The sequence below is a fragment of the Rhinoderma darwinii genome, unplaced genomic scaffold (genome assembly GCF_050947455.1).
Source record: "Rhinoderma darwinii isolate aRhiDar2 unplaced genomic scaffold, aRhiDar2.hap1 Scaffold_1857, whole genome shotgun sequence".
Taxonomy (NCBI): Eukaryota; Metazoa; Chordata; class Amphibia; order Anura; family Rhinodermatidae; genus Rhinoderma; species Rhinoderma darwinii.
In genome coordinates, this window is record NW_027462231.1 from 10,643 (window position 1) to 29,272 (window position 18,630).

The window sequence follows — 18,630 nt, forward strand, 5'->3', positions numbered from 1 at the left end:
GGATAAGAGACATGTGATGTGTGAAGTCCTGTACTACAGGGAGGAGGAGAGCAGGGAGCAGTGGAGATGAGACATGTGATGTGTGATGTCCTGTACTACAGGGAGGAGAGCAGGAAGCAGTGGAGATGAGAGACAAGTGATGTGTGATGTCCTGTACTACAGGGAGGAGAGCAGGGAGCAGTGGAGATGAGAGACATGTGATGTGTGATGTCCTGTACTACAGGGAGGAGGAGAGCAGGGGGCAGTGGAGATAAGAGAACTGTGATGTGACAATTTTATTCAACATGTTAGAGCCAAGTCCAACCTGAGACAAGACACTACGGAGAAACACCCAGTGTACCCTATCAAAAGCCTTTCGGCATCAACGGAAAGTAAACACAACGGTATCTTGCGTGTCTGGCAATATGTTAAAAGAAGGGTCTTGTTAGTACTATCCCGGGCTTCTCTACCACGTACAAAACCCACCTGGTCATCCGTGACCAAGTCCGGCAATAACGGAGAGAGGTGAGAGGCAATCAATTTTGCAAAGTGTTTCACATCCACATTAATAAGCAAAATGGGCCTAAAGTTTGCGCATGTAGTTCTTTGTTCATGTCGGACACACCTATGGAAGACACCGCCCCCTGGAATGCAAGAAGAGTGAGTCTGAGAACTTACAGCTGTGAAACCGGTGGGGGCTTGGGCACTCCCACATCTCTGGGGAGGAGGCATGTGTCTCTTTCTGTGTTTCTTTGTTCTGAATAAAAAGTCTTCAGTCTTCCTCCTGGCTGAGGGAAGGAATGTCTACCAAAATTACTCTGTGTGGTGTACTTCTTTCCAGGCATGCCTTCAGCTTTCAATTTACAGAGGTGGTTATTCGGTGTGAAATACAGACCTGACATCCTTACCCGGTTTTGGTAGAAGGGTAATGTGATCCTCAAGAGACAGACGAAAAGGGACAAGAGGAAGACACGGAATTAAAGACTTTTGTCAAAAATGGAGCAAGTTGATCCTTAAAGGGCTTATAATATCTATTGTTAAACCCATCAAGTCCCGGACTTTTGCCCAAGGGAGAGTCCCCAATTGCACGCTCCACTTCCGAATCCCAAAAATCTTCCTCAAGTCCCAAGGCGTCCCCAGCCCCCAAAGACGGCAAAGCAGCGTCCTGTACATAATGATACATTTTTTCCCGCAACGCATCAGCTTGCATATCATGAAAATGTCCCTTGAGATTATATAAGGTAGAGTAATAGTGTCTGAAACATTCAGTGATGCCGACCGGGTCATGAACCTCACTGCCAGTGGGAGATGTCATTTTAGGAATGTAAGACGCTTGTGTACGGGGATGCAAAATCCGTGCTAAGGACCTGCCACATTTGTCTCCAAATTCGTAAGAGTGTTTGCTCATCAGATCCCGAAATCTAGCATAATTGAAGAAAAATGAATAAGGAAGGTAAGGCGCTGCTACGTGGCTGATAGAATGTACGGGAAATAGCAAGCGGAATAATTTGAAATATATCTATTTAATATAAACAATGGTGGCTACGCGTTTCAACACTGTACCAGCGTCTTCCTCAGGCCATATGGCGTTGAAACGCGTAGCCACCATTGTTTATATTAGTTATATTTTAAGTTATTCCGCTTGCTATTTCCCGTACATTCTATCAGCCACGTAGCAGCGCCTTACAAGATCCTTCCTTTTTAATTTTTCTTCAATTATCTTGTCAAGCGGTGACCGTACGGTTAACCAGTTTGGATCTTGGCAGCAGCACTTGGGGATTAACTTTGTGACTACCTTTTCAATATTGTTCCCACGAAATATCTAGGTGAGCATGGTAAGTTACTTCCTTTAGCTTGCCTAACCTGATTGACCTGCACTTTATGGCGCCGTGCTTTTTGTTCTTATTTCTGAAATCCAGCATGTGATTGGTCGAGCAGAGAACGCAAGGATTGTCTCGCCGTAGTAAGTTCCGAAAAAACCTGCGAGGAAGGAACGCGTTTATGACTGGATTCTAAATCACGTATCTGTGCAAGGAGCCGTGTAATAGCTACCCCTTTTTCCCCTCTTTAATCGAGCCCCCTGCTGTATTAGGACACCCCTAACCACACACTTCAATGCCTCCCACTGGAGTGGTAGAGGAGTAGAGTCACGAGCGTGTACATAAAAAAATATGCTCAGCGTATCCTTAAAAGGGAATGTGTCGCTAGAAATTTTTTTTTTTTTTTAGTTAAACAATTATTATTTGAGTGATTACACATTGTTTTAATTTTTTCACAAGTCAAGAAATATTATAAATTAGATTCTAATTTATAACATTTCCATGTGCTGGCCACTAGAGGGAGCAGTTCCCAAAATTGCAGCATTGCAACATGGTAAAGCAACCTCATTGCTTTATGCTGCAAATTTGGGGTAGACACACTCGCTCTAGTGTCCTCACACAATCCCCCCTCCTTATTCTGGCTAGTGCCAGGAGAAGGAGGGGATTGAATCTTCAAACCTCCTACACTGTGTGCCGCCATTTTCTGAGCGACTGCACAGTGTAGGAGGATTAGATACAGTGGTAATCAGACAGTATCACACAAACATACACGAACATCACATACACACATCACATACACGAACATAACTTACCTGCTCTTGCCGCCTCTACTCCTATGCCTTGCGCCTTCGCTTCCTTGAACATATGGCCGGAAGTCGTCATCTTACTGTCGGGCAGCAGCTTCCGGTCCACATGAAAATGGCGCCGGATTTCGCTCTGCGAACAAGCTTCGTTTTGGTCTGTGTGGCGTACGCTGCAGTGAATGGAACGGCTCCCGTTTGCATTCTCTATGGGGATGTATGTGCCGTATTCCATCTCTGTATGTGTGGTTAATCGACAGATACAGAGATGAGAAAAAAATGGCAGCCCCATAGAGAAGTAAAAGTAAGAACAAAGTGAAAAGTAGAACATGAGAACACAAATAACATTTATTTTAATATTATACTAAAAGCTATATAAAAAAATACAAATTTCATGACACCTTCCCTTTAAGAGCTGACACACGACCGCATTGTGCAATAGATTGTCATTCATTTTCCAGGACTGGACATTGGGCACTGAATTAGGAAAGGTAAGTGACAAAGACTGGAGCATGATCCGACCAAAACATGGGAACCACCTCAGAAGTGGGGACAGTAAGTAAGTGGTGGCTAACGAGGAAGGCATCTAAGTGACTGTACATATTGTGGAAGGGGGAGAAATAAGTTATACTCTCGTACCGGAGGGTGGAGAATCCGCCACACGTCAACCAATCGCATGGAGTGCAGCGTAGTCTTCAAGGCCGCCAATTGTGTCCTAAGAACAGCAGACCTGCCCGAGGAGGTGTCAAGCCTGGAATCAAATGTCAAATCACCTCCCACAATTAAAACACCCTCCGAAAACTCCTCAGAAACACTCGGCACACCCGAGCCGGATAGAGATTAACCAGAGTGAAGATCTTATTCCTAATGGACAATATAAGAAAGACAAACCGACCACCCGGGTCAATCAGGACATCCATGGTCTTGTGAGAACGCGATTTGTCTATACATATACTAGCCCCCTTGGACGATAGCGATTAGTAAACTGTGGTGTACGGCCCACCTGACAAGGAGTCTCTTGTAAGAACAAGATCTGCCCCCGCTCCTTGTGCACGTGATACAGAACCTGCGAGCGTTTCCAGGGACATTAAACCCTCTAACATTAAAGGGACAGACTTTCCACTGTGCCATCTCCACCGCACTCAGGATAATCAAGCCAATACTATGCACTAAAGCAGCGAAGGGAAACCACGACAACACAGACAAAAACGATCACCCAGTCCCTGATCAACGAGAAACAATCCAATATACACCGGATACAACCAGCGAGTCCCTGAGAGAAGTGTCAGGACAAGGTCTAGCCAGCGCCCCGCACCCCCCAACAATAGGAAACATAGCCGAATATATATAATAAAAAACAAAAAAGAAACCAAGATATTTGGAATTATATCAGAAGACAAAGGACATATGGCATGGCCAGCAACAAAGAAACCCCAATAAAGATCCATCCTAAATACATTCATTGTCAGCATAACTGTATATCCAGGCAACTAAAATCAGAAAACAACAACATTCACGTTATAGCAAATCCTACAGCCCATCGGCAGCAATCAACCACCAGCAGCAATCAACCAACCACCACCACCAATCTATCAGCAAATCAACCACCAGCAATCAACCACCAGCAACCAATCAACCACCAGCAGCAATCAATCACCAGCAGCAATCAACCACCACCAATCACCAGCAATCAATCAGCCACCAGCAGCAATCAACCAACCACCAATCTATCAGCAACCAACCACCACCAATCTATCAGCAAATCAACCACCAGCAATCAACCAATCAACCACCAACAGCAATCTATCAGCAACCAACCACCAATCTATCAGCAACCAACCACCAGCAGCAATCAACCACCAGCAGCAATCAACCAACCACCACCACCAATCTATCAGCAAATCAACCACCAGCAACCAATCAACCACCAGCAGCAATCAATCACCAGCAGCAATCAACCACCACCAATCAATCAGCCACCAGCAGCAATCAATCACCAATCAATCAGCAACCAACCACCAGCAATCAATCAGCAAATCAACCACCAATCAGCAATCAACCAGCAGCAATCAACCATCACCAGCAGCAATCAACCAACCACCAATCTATCAGCAAATCAACCACCAGCAATCAATCAGCAATCAACCATCACCAGCAGCAATCAACCAACCACCAATCTATCAGCAAATCAACCACCAGCAATCAATCAGCAATCAACCACCAGCAATCAATCAGCAATCAACCACCACCAATCAATCAGCAAATCAACCACCAGCAATCAATCAGCAAATCAACCACCAGCAATCAATCAGCAATCAACCACCAGCAATCAATCAGCCACCAGCAGCAATCAATCAGCAATCAACCACCATCAATCAACCAGCAATTAATCAGCCACCAGCAGCAATCAATCAGCAATCAACCACCAGCAATCAATCAGCCACCAGCAGCAATCAATCAGCAATCAACCACCAGCAATCAATCAGCAATCAACCACCAGCAATCAACCACCAGCAATCAGCAATCAACCACCACCAATCAACAATCAACCACCACCAATCAACAACCACCAGCAATCAACCAATCAGCAATCAACCACCACCAATCAACCATCAGCAATCAATCAACCACCAATCAATCATCAATCAACCACCACCACCAAACAATCAACCACCAGCAACCAATCAGCAATCAACCACCAGCAATCAGCAAACCACCACCAGCAATCAATCAGCAATCAATCAACCACCAGCAATCAATCACCAGCAATCAGCAACCACTCAGCAGCAAATCAACCAAATCATCAGCAATCAATCACCAGCTATCAACCACCAGCAATCAATCAATCAGCAATCAACCACCAATCAATCAGCAATCAATCAACCACCAGCAATCAATCAGCCACCAATCAATCAACCACCAATCAATCAATCAATCAACCACCACCAATCAAACAATCAACCACCACCAATCAACCACCAATCAACCACCACAAAATCAACCAGCAATCAAACAATCAACCACCAGCAACCAATCACCAACCACCACCAATCAAACAACCACCAGCAGCAACCAATCAGCAATCAACCACCAGCAATCAACTAGCAAACCACCAACAGCAATCAATTATCCACCAGCAGAAAATCAAACAACCAGCAGCAATCATCCACCATCAACCATTAGCAGCAATCAATCATCCACCAGCAACCACCAAATCATCTGCAATCAATCAACCATCAGCAATCAATCAATTATCCACCAGCAGAAAATCAAACAACCAGCAGCAATCATCCACCAGCAATCAACCATTAGCAATCAATCATCCACCAGCAATCAACCATTAGCAGCAATCACCAGCAATCAATCATCCACCAGCAAATCAACCACCAGCAGCAATCAACCCCCAGCAGCAATCAACCACCAGCAGCAATCAACCACCAATCAATCAGCAATCAACCACCAGCAATCAACCACCAATCAACCACCAGCAATCAATCAGCAATCAACCACCACCAATCAACAATCAACCACCACCAATCAACAACCACCAGCAATCAACCAATCAGCAATCAACCACCACCAATCAACCATCAGCAATCAATCAACCACCAATCAATCATCAATCAACCACCACCACCAATCAAACAATCAACCACCAGCAACCAATCAGCAATCAACCACCAGCAATCAGCAAACCACCACCAGCAATCAATCAGCAATCAATCAACCACCAGCAATAAATCACCAGCAATCAATCAGCAACCAATCAGCAGCAAATCAACCAAATCATCAGCAATCAATCACCAGCAATCAATCAGCAATCAACCACCAGCTATCAACCACCAGCAATCAATCAGCAATCAACCACCAATCAATCAGCAATCAACCACCAGCAATCAACCACCAGCAATCAATCAGCCACCAATCAACCACCAATCAATCAATCAACCACCAATCAAACAATCAACCACCACCAATCAACCACCAATCAACCACCACAAAATCAACCAGCAATCAAACAATCAACCACCAGCAACCAATCACCAACCACCAGCAATCAAACAACCACCAGCAGCAACCAATCAGCAATCAACCACCAGCAATCAATCAGCAAACCACCAACAGCAATCAATTATCCACCAGCAGAAAATCAAACAACCAGCAGCAATCATCCACCATCAACCATTAGCAGCAATCAATCATCCACCAGCAACCACCAAATCATCTGCAATCAATCAACCATCAGCAATCAATTATCCACCAGCAGAAAATCAAACAACCAGCAGCAATCAATCATCCACCAGCAATCAACCATTAGCAATCAATCATCCACCAGCAATCAACCATTAGCAGCAATCACCAGCAATCAATCATCCACCAGCAAATCAACCACCAGCAGCAATCAACCATTAGCAGCAATCAAGCACCAGCAATCAAGCACCAGCAATCAACCACCAGCAATCAATCAACCACCAGCAATCACCAGCAATCAATTATCCACCAGCAATCAATTATCCACCAGCAGCAAAATCAACCAACAGCAATCAATCATCCACCAGCAATCAACCATTAGCAGCAATCACCAGAAATCATTCACCAGCAACCATTAGCAGCAATCACCAGCAGAAATCAACCACCAGCAATCAACCACCAGCAGCAATCAATCAAGCACCAGCAATCAATCAAGCACAAGCAATCAATCAAGCACCAGCAGCAATCAAGCAGAAATCAATCAAGCACCAGCAGCAATCAAGCACCAGCAGCAATCAAGCACCAGCAGCCAATCAAGCACCAGCAGCCAATCAAGCACCAGCAGCAATCAATCAAGCACCAATCAATCAAGCACCAGCAGCAATCAATCAAGCACCAGCAGCAATCAAGCACCAGCAGCAATCAAGCACCAGCAATCAATCAAGCACCAGCACCAATCAATCAGCAGCAATCAATCAAGCACCAGCAGCAATCAATCAAGCACCAGCAGCAATCAAGCACCAGCAGCAATCAAGCACCAGCAGCAATCATGCACCAGCAATCATGCACCAGCAATCATGCACCAGCAATCATGCAAGCAGCAATCAAGCACCAGCAGCAATCAAGCACCAGCAGCAATCAAGCACCAGCAGCAAATCAAGAACCAGCAGCAATCAATCAAGCACCAGCAGCAATCAATCAAGCACCAGCAGCAATCAATCAAGCACCAGCAGCAATCAATCAAGCACCAGCAGCAATCAAGCAAGCACCAGCAGCAATCAAGCACCAGCAGCAATCAAGCACCAGCAGCAATCAATCAAGCACCAGCAGCAAATCGAGCACCAGCAGCAAATTAATCACCAACCACCAGCAATCACCACCAGCAATCAACCAGAAATCAACCAGCAGCAATCAACCAATAGCAAGCAATCAATTATCCACCAATCAATTATCCACCAATCAACCATTAGCAATCAACCAGCAGCAATCAACCACCAATTAATAAACCATCAGCATCAACCACCAACCACCACCAGCAATCAAACAATCAACCACCAATCAATCAGCAATCAACCACCAGCAATCAGCAAACCACCACCAGCAATCATCCACCAGCAAATCAACCACCAGCAGAAATCAACCACCAGCAGCAACCACCAGCAGCAATCAACCATTAGCAGCAATCAAGCACCAGCAATCAACCACCAATCAACCACCAGCAGCAATCAACCACCACCAGCAATCAACCATTAGCAGCAATCAAGCACCAGCAATCAACCACTAGCAATCAATCAACCACCAGCAATCAATCACCAGCAATCAATTATCCACCAGCAATCAATTATCCACCAGCAGCAAAATCAACCAACAGCAATCAATCATCCACCAGCAATCAACCATTAGCAGCAATCAACCACCAGCAATCATTCACCAGCAATCAACCAGCAGCAATCAACCATTAGCAGCAATCACCAGCAGAAATCAACCACCAGCAACCATTAGCAACCAACCAGCAGCAATCAATCAATCAAGCACCAGCAGCAATCAATCACCAGCAATCAAGCACCAGCAGCAATCAAGCACCAGCAGCAATCAATCAAGCACCAGCAGCAATCAAGCACCAGCAGCAATCAAGCACCAGCAATCAATCAGCAGCAATCAATCAGCAGCAATCAAGCACCAGCAATCAATCAAGCACCAGCAGCAATCAAGCACCAGCAGCAATCAAGCACCAGCAGCAATCAAGCAGCAATCAATCAGCACCAGCAATCAATCAAGCACCAGCAGCAATCAAGCACCAGCAATCAATCAAGCACCAGCAGCAATCAAGCACCAGCAATCAATCAACCACCAATCATCAACCACGACAAATCAATCAACCACCAGCAATCAAACAACCACCAGCAGCAACCAATCAGCAATCAACCACCAGCAATCAATCAACCACCAGCAATCAATCAGCAAACCACCAGCAATCAACCACCAGCAATCAATTATCCACCAGCAGAAAATCAAACAACCAGCAGCAATCAATCATCCACCAGCAATCAACCATTAGCAGCAATCAATCATCCACCAGCAACCACCAAATCATCTGCAAATCAATCAGCAATCAATTATCCACCAGCAGAAAATCAAACAACCAGCAGCAATCATGAACCAGCAATCAACCATTAGCAGCAATCAATCATCCACCAGCAATCAACCATTAGCAGCAATCATCCACCAGCAAATCAACCACCAGCAGAAATCAACCACCAGCAGCAATCAACCATTAGCAGTAATCAACCATTAGCAGCAATCAAGCACCAGCAATCAAGCACCAGCAATCAATCACCAGCAATCAACCACCAGCAATCAATTATCCACCAGCAGCAAAATCAACCATTAGCAGCAATCACCAGCAATCAACCACCAGCAATCAACCATTAGCAGCAATCACCAGCAGAAATCAACCAGCAATCAACCATTAGCAACCAACCAGCAGCAATCAATCATTAGCAGCAATCACCAGCAGCAATCAATCAAGCACCAGCAGCAATCAATCAAGCACCAGCAATCAATCAAGCACCAGCAGCAATCAATCAAGCACCAGCAATCAATCAAGCACCAGCAGCAATCAAGCACCAGCAATCAATCACCAGCAATCAATTATCCACCAGCAGCAAAATCAACCATTAGCAGCAATCACCAGCAATCAACCACCAGCAATCATTCACCAGCAATCAACCATTAGCAGCAATCACCAGCAGAAATCAACCAGCAATCAACCAACCAGCAGCAATCAATCATTAGCAGCAATCACCAGCAGCAATCAATCAAGCACCAGCAATCAATCAAGCACCAGCAGCAATCAATCAAGCACCAGCAGCAATCAAGCACCAGCAGCAATCAATCAAGCACCAGCAATCAAGCACCAGCAGCAATCAATCAAGCACCAGCAATCAATCAAGCACCAGCAGCAATCAAGCACCAGCAGCAATCAATCACCAGCAGCAATCAATCACCAGCAATCAAGCACCAGCAGCAATCAATCACCAGCAGCAATCAATCAAGCACCAGCAGCAATCAAGCACCAGCAATCAATCAATCAAGCACCAGCAATCAATCAATCAAGCACCAGCAGCAATCAAGCACCAGCAATCAAGCACCAGCAGCAATCAAGCACCAGCAGCAATCAAGCACCACCAGCAATCAATCACCAGCAGCAATCAATCACCAATCAATCAACCACCAGCAATCAACCATTAGCAGCAATCACCAGCAGAAATCAACCAGCAATCAATCAAGCACCAGCAATCAATCATTAGCAGCGATCAATCACCAGCAGCAATCAATCAATCAACCAGCAGCAATCAATCAAGCACCAGCAGCAATCAATCACCAGCAGCAATCAATCACCAGCAATCAATCAAGCACCAGCAGCAATCAAGCACCAGCAATCAAGCACCAGCAGCAATCAAGCACCAGCAGCAATCAAGCACCAGCAGCAATCAAGCAAGCACCAGCAGCAATCAAGCACCAGCAGCAATCAAGCACCAGCAGCAATCAATCAAGCACCAGCAGCAATCAAGCACCAGCAGCAATCAATCAAGCACCAATCAAGCACCAGCAGAAATCAAGCACCAATCAAGCACCAGCAGCAATCAATCAAGCACCAGCTGCAATCAATCAAGCACCAGCAATCAATCAAGCAAGCACCAGCAATCAATCAAGCACCAGCAATCAAGCACCAGCAGCAATCAAGCACCAGCAGCAATCAATCAAGCACCAGCAGCAATCAAGCACCAGCAGCAATCAATCAAGCACCAGCAGCAATCAAGCACCAGCAGCAATCAAGCACCAGCAGCAATCAATCACCAGCAGCAATCAATCACCAGCAATCAATCACCAGCAGCAATCAAGCACCAGCAATCAATCAAGCACCAATCAAGCACCAGCAGCAATCAAGCACCAGCAGCAATCAAGCACCAGCAATCAATCAAGCACCAGCAATCAAGCACCAGCAGCAATCAAGCACCAGCAGCAATCAATCAATCAAGCACCAGCAATCAATCACCAGCAATCAAGCACCAGCAATCAAGCACCAGCAATCAATCAAGCACCAGCAGCAATCAATCAAGCACCAGCAGCAATCAAGCACCAGCAGAAATCAAGCACCAGCAGAAATCAAGCACCAGCAGAAATCAAGCACCAGCAATCAATCAAGCACCAGCAGCAATCAAGCACCAATCAATCAAGCACCAATAAATCAAGCACCAGCAATCAACCACCAATCAATCACCAGAAATCAACCATTAGCAAGCAATCAATTATCCACCAATCAATTATCCACCAATCAACCATTAGCAATCAACCACCACCAGCAATCAATCAACCACCAGCAACCAATCAATCACCAGCAATCAATCAAGCACCAGCAATCAAGCACCAGCAATCAAGCACCAGCAGCAATCAAGCACCACCAGCAATCAATCACCAGAAATCAACCATTAGCAAGCAATCAATTATCCACCAATCAATTATCCACCAATCAACCAGCAATCAACCACCAATTAATAAACCACCAGCAATCAACCACCACCAGCAATCAAACAATCAACCACCAGCAATCAATCAGCAATCAACCAATCAACCACCAGCAATCAAACAATCAACCACCAGCAACCAATCAATCAAGCACCAGCAATCAATCAAGCACCAGCAATCAATCAAGCACCAGCAATCAATCAAGCACCAGCAGCAATCAAGCACCAATCAATCAAGCACCAGCAATCAATCAAGCACCAGCAGCAATCAATCAACCACCAGCAATCAATCACCAGAAATCAACCATTAGCAAGCAATCAATTATCCACCAATCAACCATTAGCAATCAACCAATCAACCACCAATTAATAAACCATCAGCATCAACCACCAATCAGCAATCAACCACCAGCAATCAACCACCACCAGCAATCAAACAATCAACCACCAGCAACCAATCAATCAAGCACCAGCAATCAATCAAGCACCAGCAATCAATCAAGCACCAGCAGCAATCAAGCACCAGCAGCAATCAAGCACCAGCAGCAATCAAGCACCAGCAGCAATCAATCAAGCACCAGCAGCAATCAATCAAGCACCAGCAATCAAGCACCAGCAGCAATCAAGCACCAGCAATCAATCAAGCACCAGCAATCAATCAAGCACCAGCAATCAACCACCAGCAATCAATCACCACCAGCAATCAATCACCACCAGCAATCAATCACCAGAAATCAACCATTAGCAAGCAATCAATTATCCACCAATCAACCAGCAGCAATCAACCAATTAATAAACCACCAGCAATCAACCACCACCAATCAAACAATCAACCACCAGCAATCAATCAGCAATCAACCAATCAAACAATCAACCACCAGCAACCAATCAATCAAGCACCAGCAATCAATCAAGCACCAGCAATCAATCAAGCACCAGCAATCAATCAAGCACCAGCAATCAATCAAGCACCAGCAGCAATCAAGCACCAGCAATCAATCAAGCACCAGCAGCAATCAATCAAGCACCAGCAGCAATCAATCAAGCACCAGCAATCAATCAAGCACCAGCAGCAATCAAGCACCAGCAGCAATCATGCACCAGCAATCAAGCACCAGCAATCAATCACCAGAAATCAACCATTAGCAAGCAATCAATTATCCACCAATCAATTATCCACCAATCAACCAGCAGCAATCAACCACCAATTAATAAACCACCAGCAATCAACCACCACCAGCAATCAAACAATCAACCACCAGCAATCAATCAACCACCAGCAATCAAACAATCAACCACCAGCAACCAATCAATCAAGCACCAGCAATCAATCAAGCACCAGCAATCAATCAAGCACCAGCAATCAATCAAGCACCAGCAATCAATCAAGCACCAGCAGCAATCAAGCACCAGCAGCAATCAAGCACCAGCAATCAATCAAGCACCAGCAGCAATCAAGCACCAGCAGCAATCAAGCACCAATCAATCAAGCACCAGCAGCAATCAATCAAGCACCAGCAGCAATCAATCAACCACCAGCAATCAATCACCAGAAATCAACCATTAGCAAGCAATCAATTATCCACCAATCAACCATTAGCAATCAACCAATCAACCACCAATTAATAAACCATCAGCATCAACCACCAATCAGCAATCAACCACCAGCAATCAACCACCACCAGCAATCAAACAATCAACCACCAGCAACCAATCAAGCACCAGCAATCAATCAAGCACCAATCAATCAAGCACCAGCAGCAATCAAGCACCAGCAGCAATCAAGCACCAGCAGCAATCAATCAAGCACCAGCAATCAATCAAGCACCAGCAGCAATCAATCAAGCACCAGCAATCAAGCACCAGCAGCAATCAAGCACCAGCAATCAATCAAGCACCAGCAGCAATCAAGCACCAGCAATCAACCACCAGCAATCAATCACCACCAGCAATCAATCACCAGAAATCAACCATTAGCAAGCAATCAATTATCCACCAATCAACCAGCAGCAATCAACCAATTAATAAACCACCAGCAATCAACCACCACCAGCAATCAAACAATCAACCACCAGCAATCAACCAATCAAACAATCAACCACCAGCAACCAATCAAGCACCAGCAATCAATCAAGCACCAGCAATCAATCAAGCACCACCAATCAAGCACCAGCAATCAATCAAGCACCAGCAATCAATCAAGCACCAGCAGCAATCAAGCACCAGCAATCAATCAAGCACCAGCAGCAATCAATCAAGCACCAGCAGCAATCAATCAAGCACCAGCAATCAATCAAGCACCAGCAGCAATCAATCAAGCACCAGCAATCAATCAAGCACCAGCAATCAATCAAGCACCAGCAATCAATCAAGCACCAGCAGCAATCAACCACCAGCAATCAATCACCACCAGCAATCAATCACCAGAAATCAACCATTAGCAAGCAATCAATTATCCACCAATCAATTATCCACCAATCAACCAGCAGCAATCAACCACCAATTAATAAACCACCAGCAATCAACCACCACCAAACAATCAACCACCAGCAATCAATCAGCAATCAACCACCAGCAATCAAACAATCAACCACCAGCAACCAATCAATCAAGCACCAGCAATCAATCAATCAAGCACCAGCAATCAATCAAGCACCAGCAATCAATCAAGCACCAGCAATCAATCAAGCACCAGCAGCAATCAAGCACCAGCAGCAATCAAGCACCAGCAGCAATCAATCAAGCACCAGCAGCAATCAATCAAGCACCAGCAGCAATCACCACCAGCAATCAATCACCAGAAATCAATTAGCAAGCAATCAATTATCCACCAATCAACCAGCAATCAACCACCAATTAATAAACCACCAATCAACCACCACCAGCAATCAAACAATCAACCACCAGCAATCAATCAGCAATCAACCAATCAACCACCAGCAATCAAACAATCAACCACCAGCAACCAATCAATCAAGCACCAGCAATCAAGCACCAATCAATCAAGCACCAGCAATCAATCAAGCACCAGCAATCAATCAAGCACCAGCAATCAATCAAGCACCAGCAGCAATCAAGCACCAGCAATCAATCAAGCACCAGCAATCAAGCACCAGCAGCAATCAAGCACCAATCAAGCACCAGCAGCAATCAATCAAGCACCAGCAATCAACCACCAGCAATCAATCACCAGAAATCAACCATTAGCAAGCAATCAATTATCCACCAATCAACCATTAGCAATCAACCACCAATTAATAAACCATCAGCATCAACCACCAATCAGCAATCAACCACCAGCAATCAACTACCACCAGCAATCAAACAATCAACCACCAGCAACCAATCAATCAAGCACCAGCAATCAATCAAGCACCAGCAATCAATCAAGCACCAGCAATCAATCAAGCACCAGCAATCAATCAAGCACCAGCAGCAATCAAGCACCAGCAATCAATCACCAGCAGCAATCAATCACCAGCAATCAATCACCAGAAATCAACCATTAGCAAGCAATCAATTATCCACCAATCAACCAGCAGCAATGAACCACCAATTAATAAACCACCAGCAATCAAACAATCAACCACCAGCAATCAATCAGCAATCAACCACCAGCAAACAATCACCAGCAATCAATCAAGCACCAGCAATCAATCAAGCACCAGCAGCAATCAAGCACCAGCAGCAATCAAGCACCAGCAATCAATCAAGCACCAGCAGCAATCATGCACCAGCAATCAAGCACCAGCAATCAATCACCAGAAATCAACCATTAGCAAGCAATCAATTATCCACCAACCAATTATCCACCAATCAACCAGCAGCAATCAACCACCAATTAATAAACCACCAGCAATCAAACAATCAACCACCAGCAATCAATCAGCAATCAACCAATCAATCAACCACCAGCAACCAATCAGCAGCAATCAATCACAAGTCAATCAATCAACTATCAGCAGCAATCTCCGTCTTCAAGAGAAATATCCAGGGCTAAATCTGTTTCCCATTTCTGCAGTAGACGGTTTACCAATGTGTGAGGGTGCGGAACCTCAGAGGAAAAGAAAGAGACCCCTTAAGCTTTGAATGTGCCCTGGTAAAGAATGGAAAGGCACTGGAGGGGCACATCGGGGGACCGCACGGACTGCAAGAGATGTCGGATTTGCAAATATTTCTAAAAATCCTGTTTGGGTAAATTGTGCTGTTGCATTAAAGTCTGGAATGAGTCATAAAGGGAACCCCGCCGCTCGCAACCGTCAGCAGGGAGATAACGGGTGGTGACTGGGCGGCCTGTATACATTGTGATGTCGGTGCAGACCCGGAGACCTCCAGCGATGCTGCAATGGAGGGGAAACCCTTCTGTATTACGTTGTGCCCGGGCGTCACGTGACGAGACACGAGGGGTAAAATAACGGCGTTTATTCCGCGGGTCTTTGCGCTTCACGTTTACACAGTGACGACACTTCTTTGTATTAGCAGAGCAGTAACGGTTTTCTTCTTCCGCTGACGCGGCGGTACGAGGCATTTCTTTTGCGGACGACGCGTAGTTTTTATTGCGACTTCTTGATCACATTTTTGTAAGGCAGGATGAACAGAAACCAGCAATTCCGGCTTTGGACAGCGGTCGCCGCGCGGGTTAAATAACAGAATATCTTTATAGTCGGGTCGTTACGGACGCGTCTTCTCATAATAAAGCATCTTATAAGGGGAATAGTGGGTTTATTATAAACGTCGCCGTGCGATGGTTTGAGCGCTTTTCTAACACACGGCGGTACTTCTGTATGGCAGCGGATTATTGGCGGCCAGGCCTCCGGCATCCACTACTATTAGGCCCCAGCTGCCAAAGAAACCACCGCCACGTTGCAATCGCAGCGTCGCTGGGAGACCCCGCCCTCCAAAACCACTTTGATGCGGACCTTGCTATTGAGCGCTGCATCTAAGGAGTTAAATGGGCAGATGTCAATCCGCCCGCTGGAGCCGCGCCATGTTCTCAGTAGCGGACGGCGGGAGCCGTAACATTTATTCTGACGCAGCGCAGTGAAATGTATATTGGCGGTCACTAACGGGTTTTCACATCAGGGACATTTATGACACGACGCGGTTTCTGTGAGCGCACGAGCTACGATGGTTCCCAATTCACAGCCGCATCACAGAGCAGAAGGGGGTGTAGGGGCCCCGGTGTAGACAGATGTGGGGGTCTCTATTTAGAACATATCCTGTGGACGTCATAAATGCTCCTCACGGGAACCCCCTTTGCAGGTCCTCGGAGGGCTCGTCCATTCCTCCGGCTGGAAAGTCAGAATACAGGAGCGGCCGCACCGGAGATTTAACAACCCTCCCCCACACGCTGCGCAAAACTTCCCAGCACAAATTCACTTGCACAGCAGGTTTTTCGTACCGCGGCCTGTCATTCCTGCCGCAGAGAGTGGGCGGAGTTGCTGCGTTTTTCAGAGCTGTCCCCATCCCCCAACATGGGGAAACGGCACAAAAATCCGCACCACTTTCTGCAGTAACCCCAGACGTGTGGACAAGCCCTGAGAAGCCCTTCTCCTCTGATGGACAGGCATCTGCTAGGCCTCCGGCATGATCTAGCAGGCATTCGCTCCAGCCAGACCTGGGGGCCTTTATTAGGCCCCCGGCTGCCATTGGCAACAAAGACACTCGGTGATCGTATCGCCGGGTGTCAGTAGTAGAGGGAGCTCCCCCCCTCCCTCTCTCCAAAACCACTCAGATGCGGTGCTCGCTATTGTGCACGGCCTCTGAGGGGTTAAACGGGTGAGATCGATACGAATAATCGATCTCACCCGGCAGAGCAGGGACGCCCCCAGCCCTCATATACCTCTGGCAGCGGAGAGCAGGGAGATCTGACGGCTCCTGCTGTTTACTTTATCCTGATGCAGCGACGTATTGGCGGTCACTAACGGGTTAATGTGGGATCAGCATGATGTGCAGGGAGCGCACCGCAGCTCCCACCACCCGACCTCCTGGTGGATTACCCTCCCCAGCTTCACTAACCCTTCTCTGCCTGGAGTCACGCGGTCCTGACCTGGTGCCGGGATCATACAGCGGGTACATGACGCCAGCACCGCCGCTCTGACCGCTACAAGCAGACGAACAAGAATTTCATCCAGCGAAGCGACAGCAGGACAAAGCAAGAGCCAGAGACCCTGACATACAAGAAAGCTGAGACCAGAACAGCCCCCCAAGGTCACATCTACAATGACACCAGACACGCCCGAACCCCAACATCTCCCAGATAACGGCGCACCCCCCAGCCATAAACCCAGCAGCTACATCTACACTAGTCACGGCCGACACCCCAAATATCCCAGAGAACATAAGGTCCTGCCCCGCTCTAGAATGGGGCCGCCTGACGTGATGGTCGGATGTAGCTGAGCTCACCCTGCTACACGGTCTCCGTAACCTCCACTGGAGTCAGAGACCGTGCAGCTCAGCCATCCCCCTGACCTCAGACAGTGGCCGGGAAGGTGGGCCAGGGGTCTCCATCTAGACATGCACAGGACCTGCAGCTATCGGACAGTGGCCAGGGGTCTCCATCTAGAGACATGCACAGGACCTGCAGCTATCGGACAGTGGCCGGGGGTCTCCATCTAGACATGCACAGGACCTGCAGCTATCGGACAGTGGCCGGGGGTCTCCATCTAGAGACATGCACAGGACCTGCAGCTATCGGACAGTGGCCGGGCGTCTCCATCTAGAGACATGCACAGGACCTGCAGCTATCGGACAGTGGCCGGGGGTCTCCATCTAGAGACATGCACAGGACCTGCAGCTATCGGACAGTGGCCGGGGGTCTCCATCTAGACATGCACAGGACCTGCAGCTATCGGACAGTGGCCGGGGGTCTCCGTCTAGAGACATGCACAGGACCTGCAGCTATCGGACATCGCTCACTCTCCTGTACAGACGGGAAACTTTACAGGACAGACATGACTATAATGTGGGATAGACGTGGAGCCGGGGCAGCAGCCGTCACCGCACAGCCGGGTCCTGACACCAGGTCAGCCT

General features: G+C 46.8%; 1 pseudogene; it reads left to right on the top strand.

The window, feature by feature from the left end:
- Positions 1-9,224: 9,224 nt before the first annotated feature.
- LOC142700362 (uncharacterized) lies at positions 9,225-12,744 on the top strand (annotated as a pseudogene).
- The last annotated feature ends 5,886 nt before the right edge of the window (positions 12,745-18,630 follow it).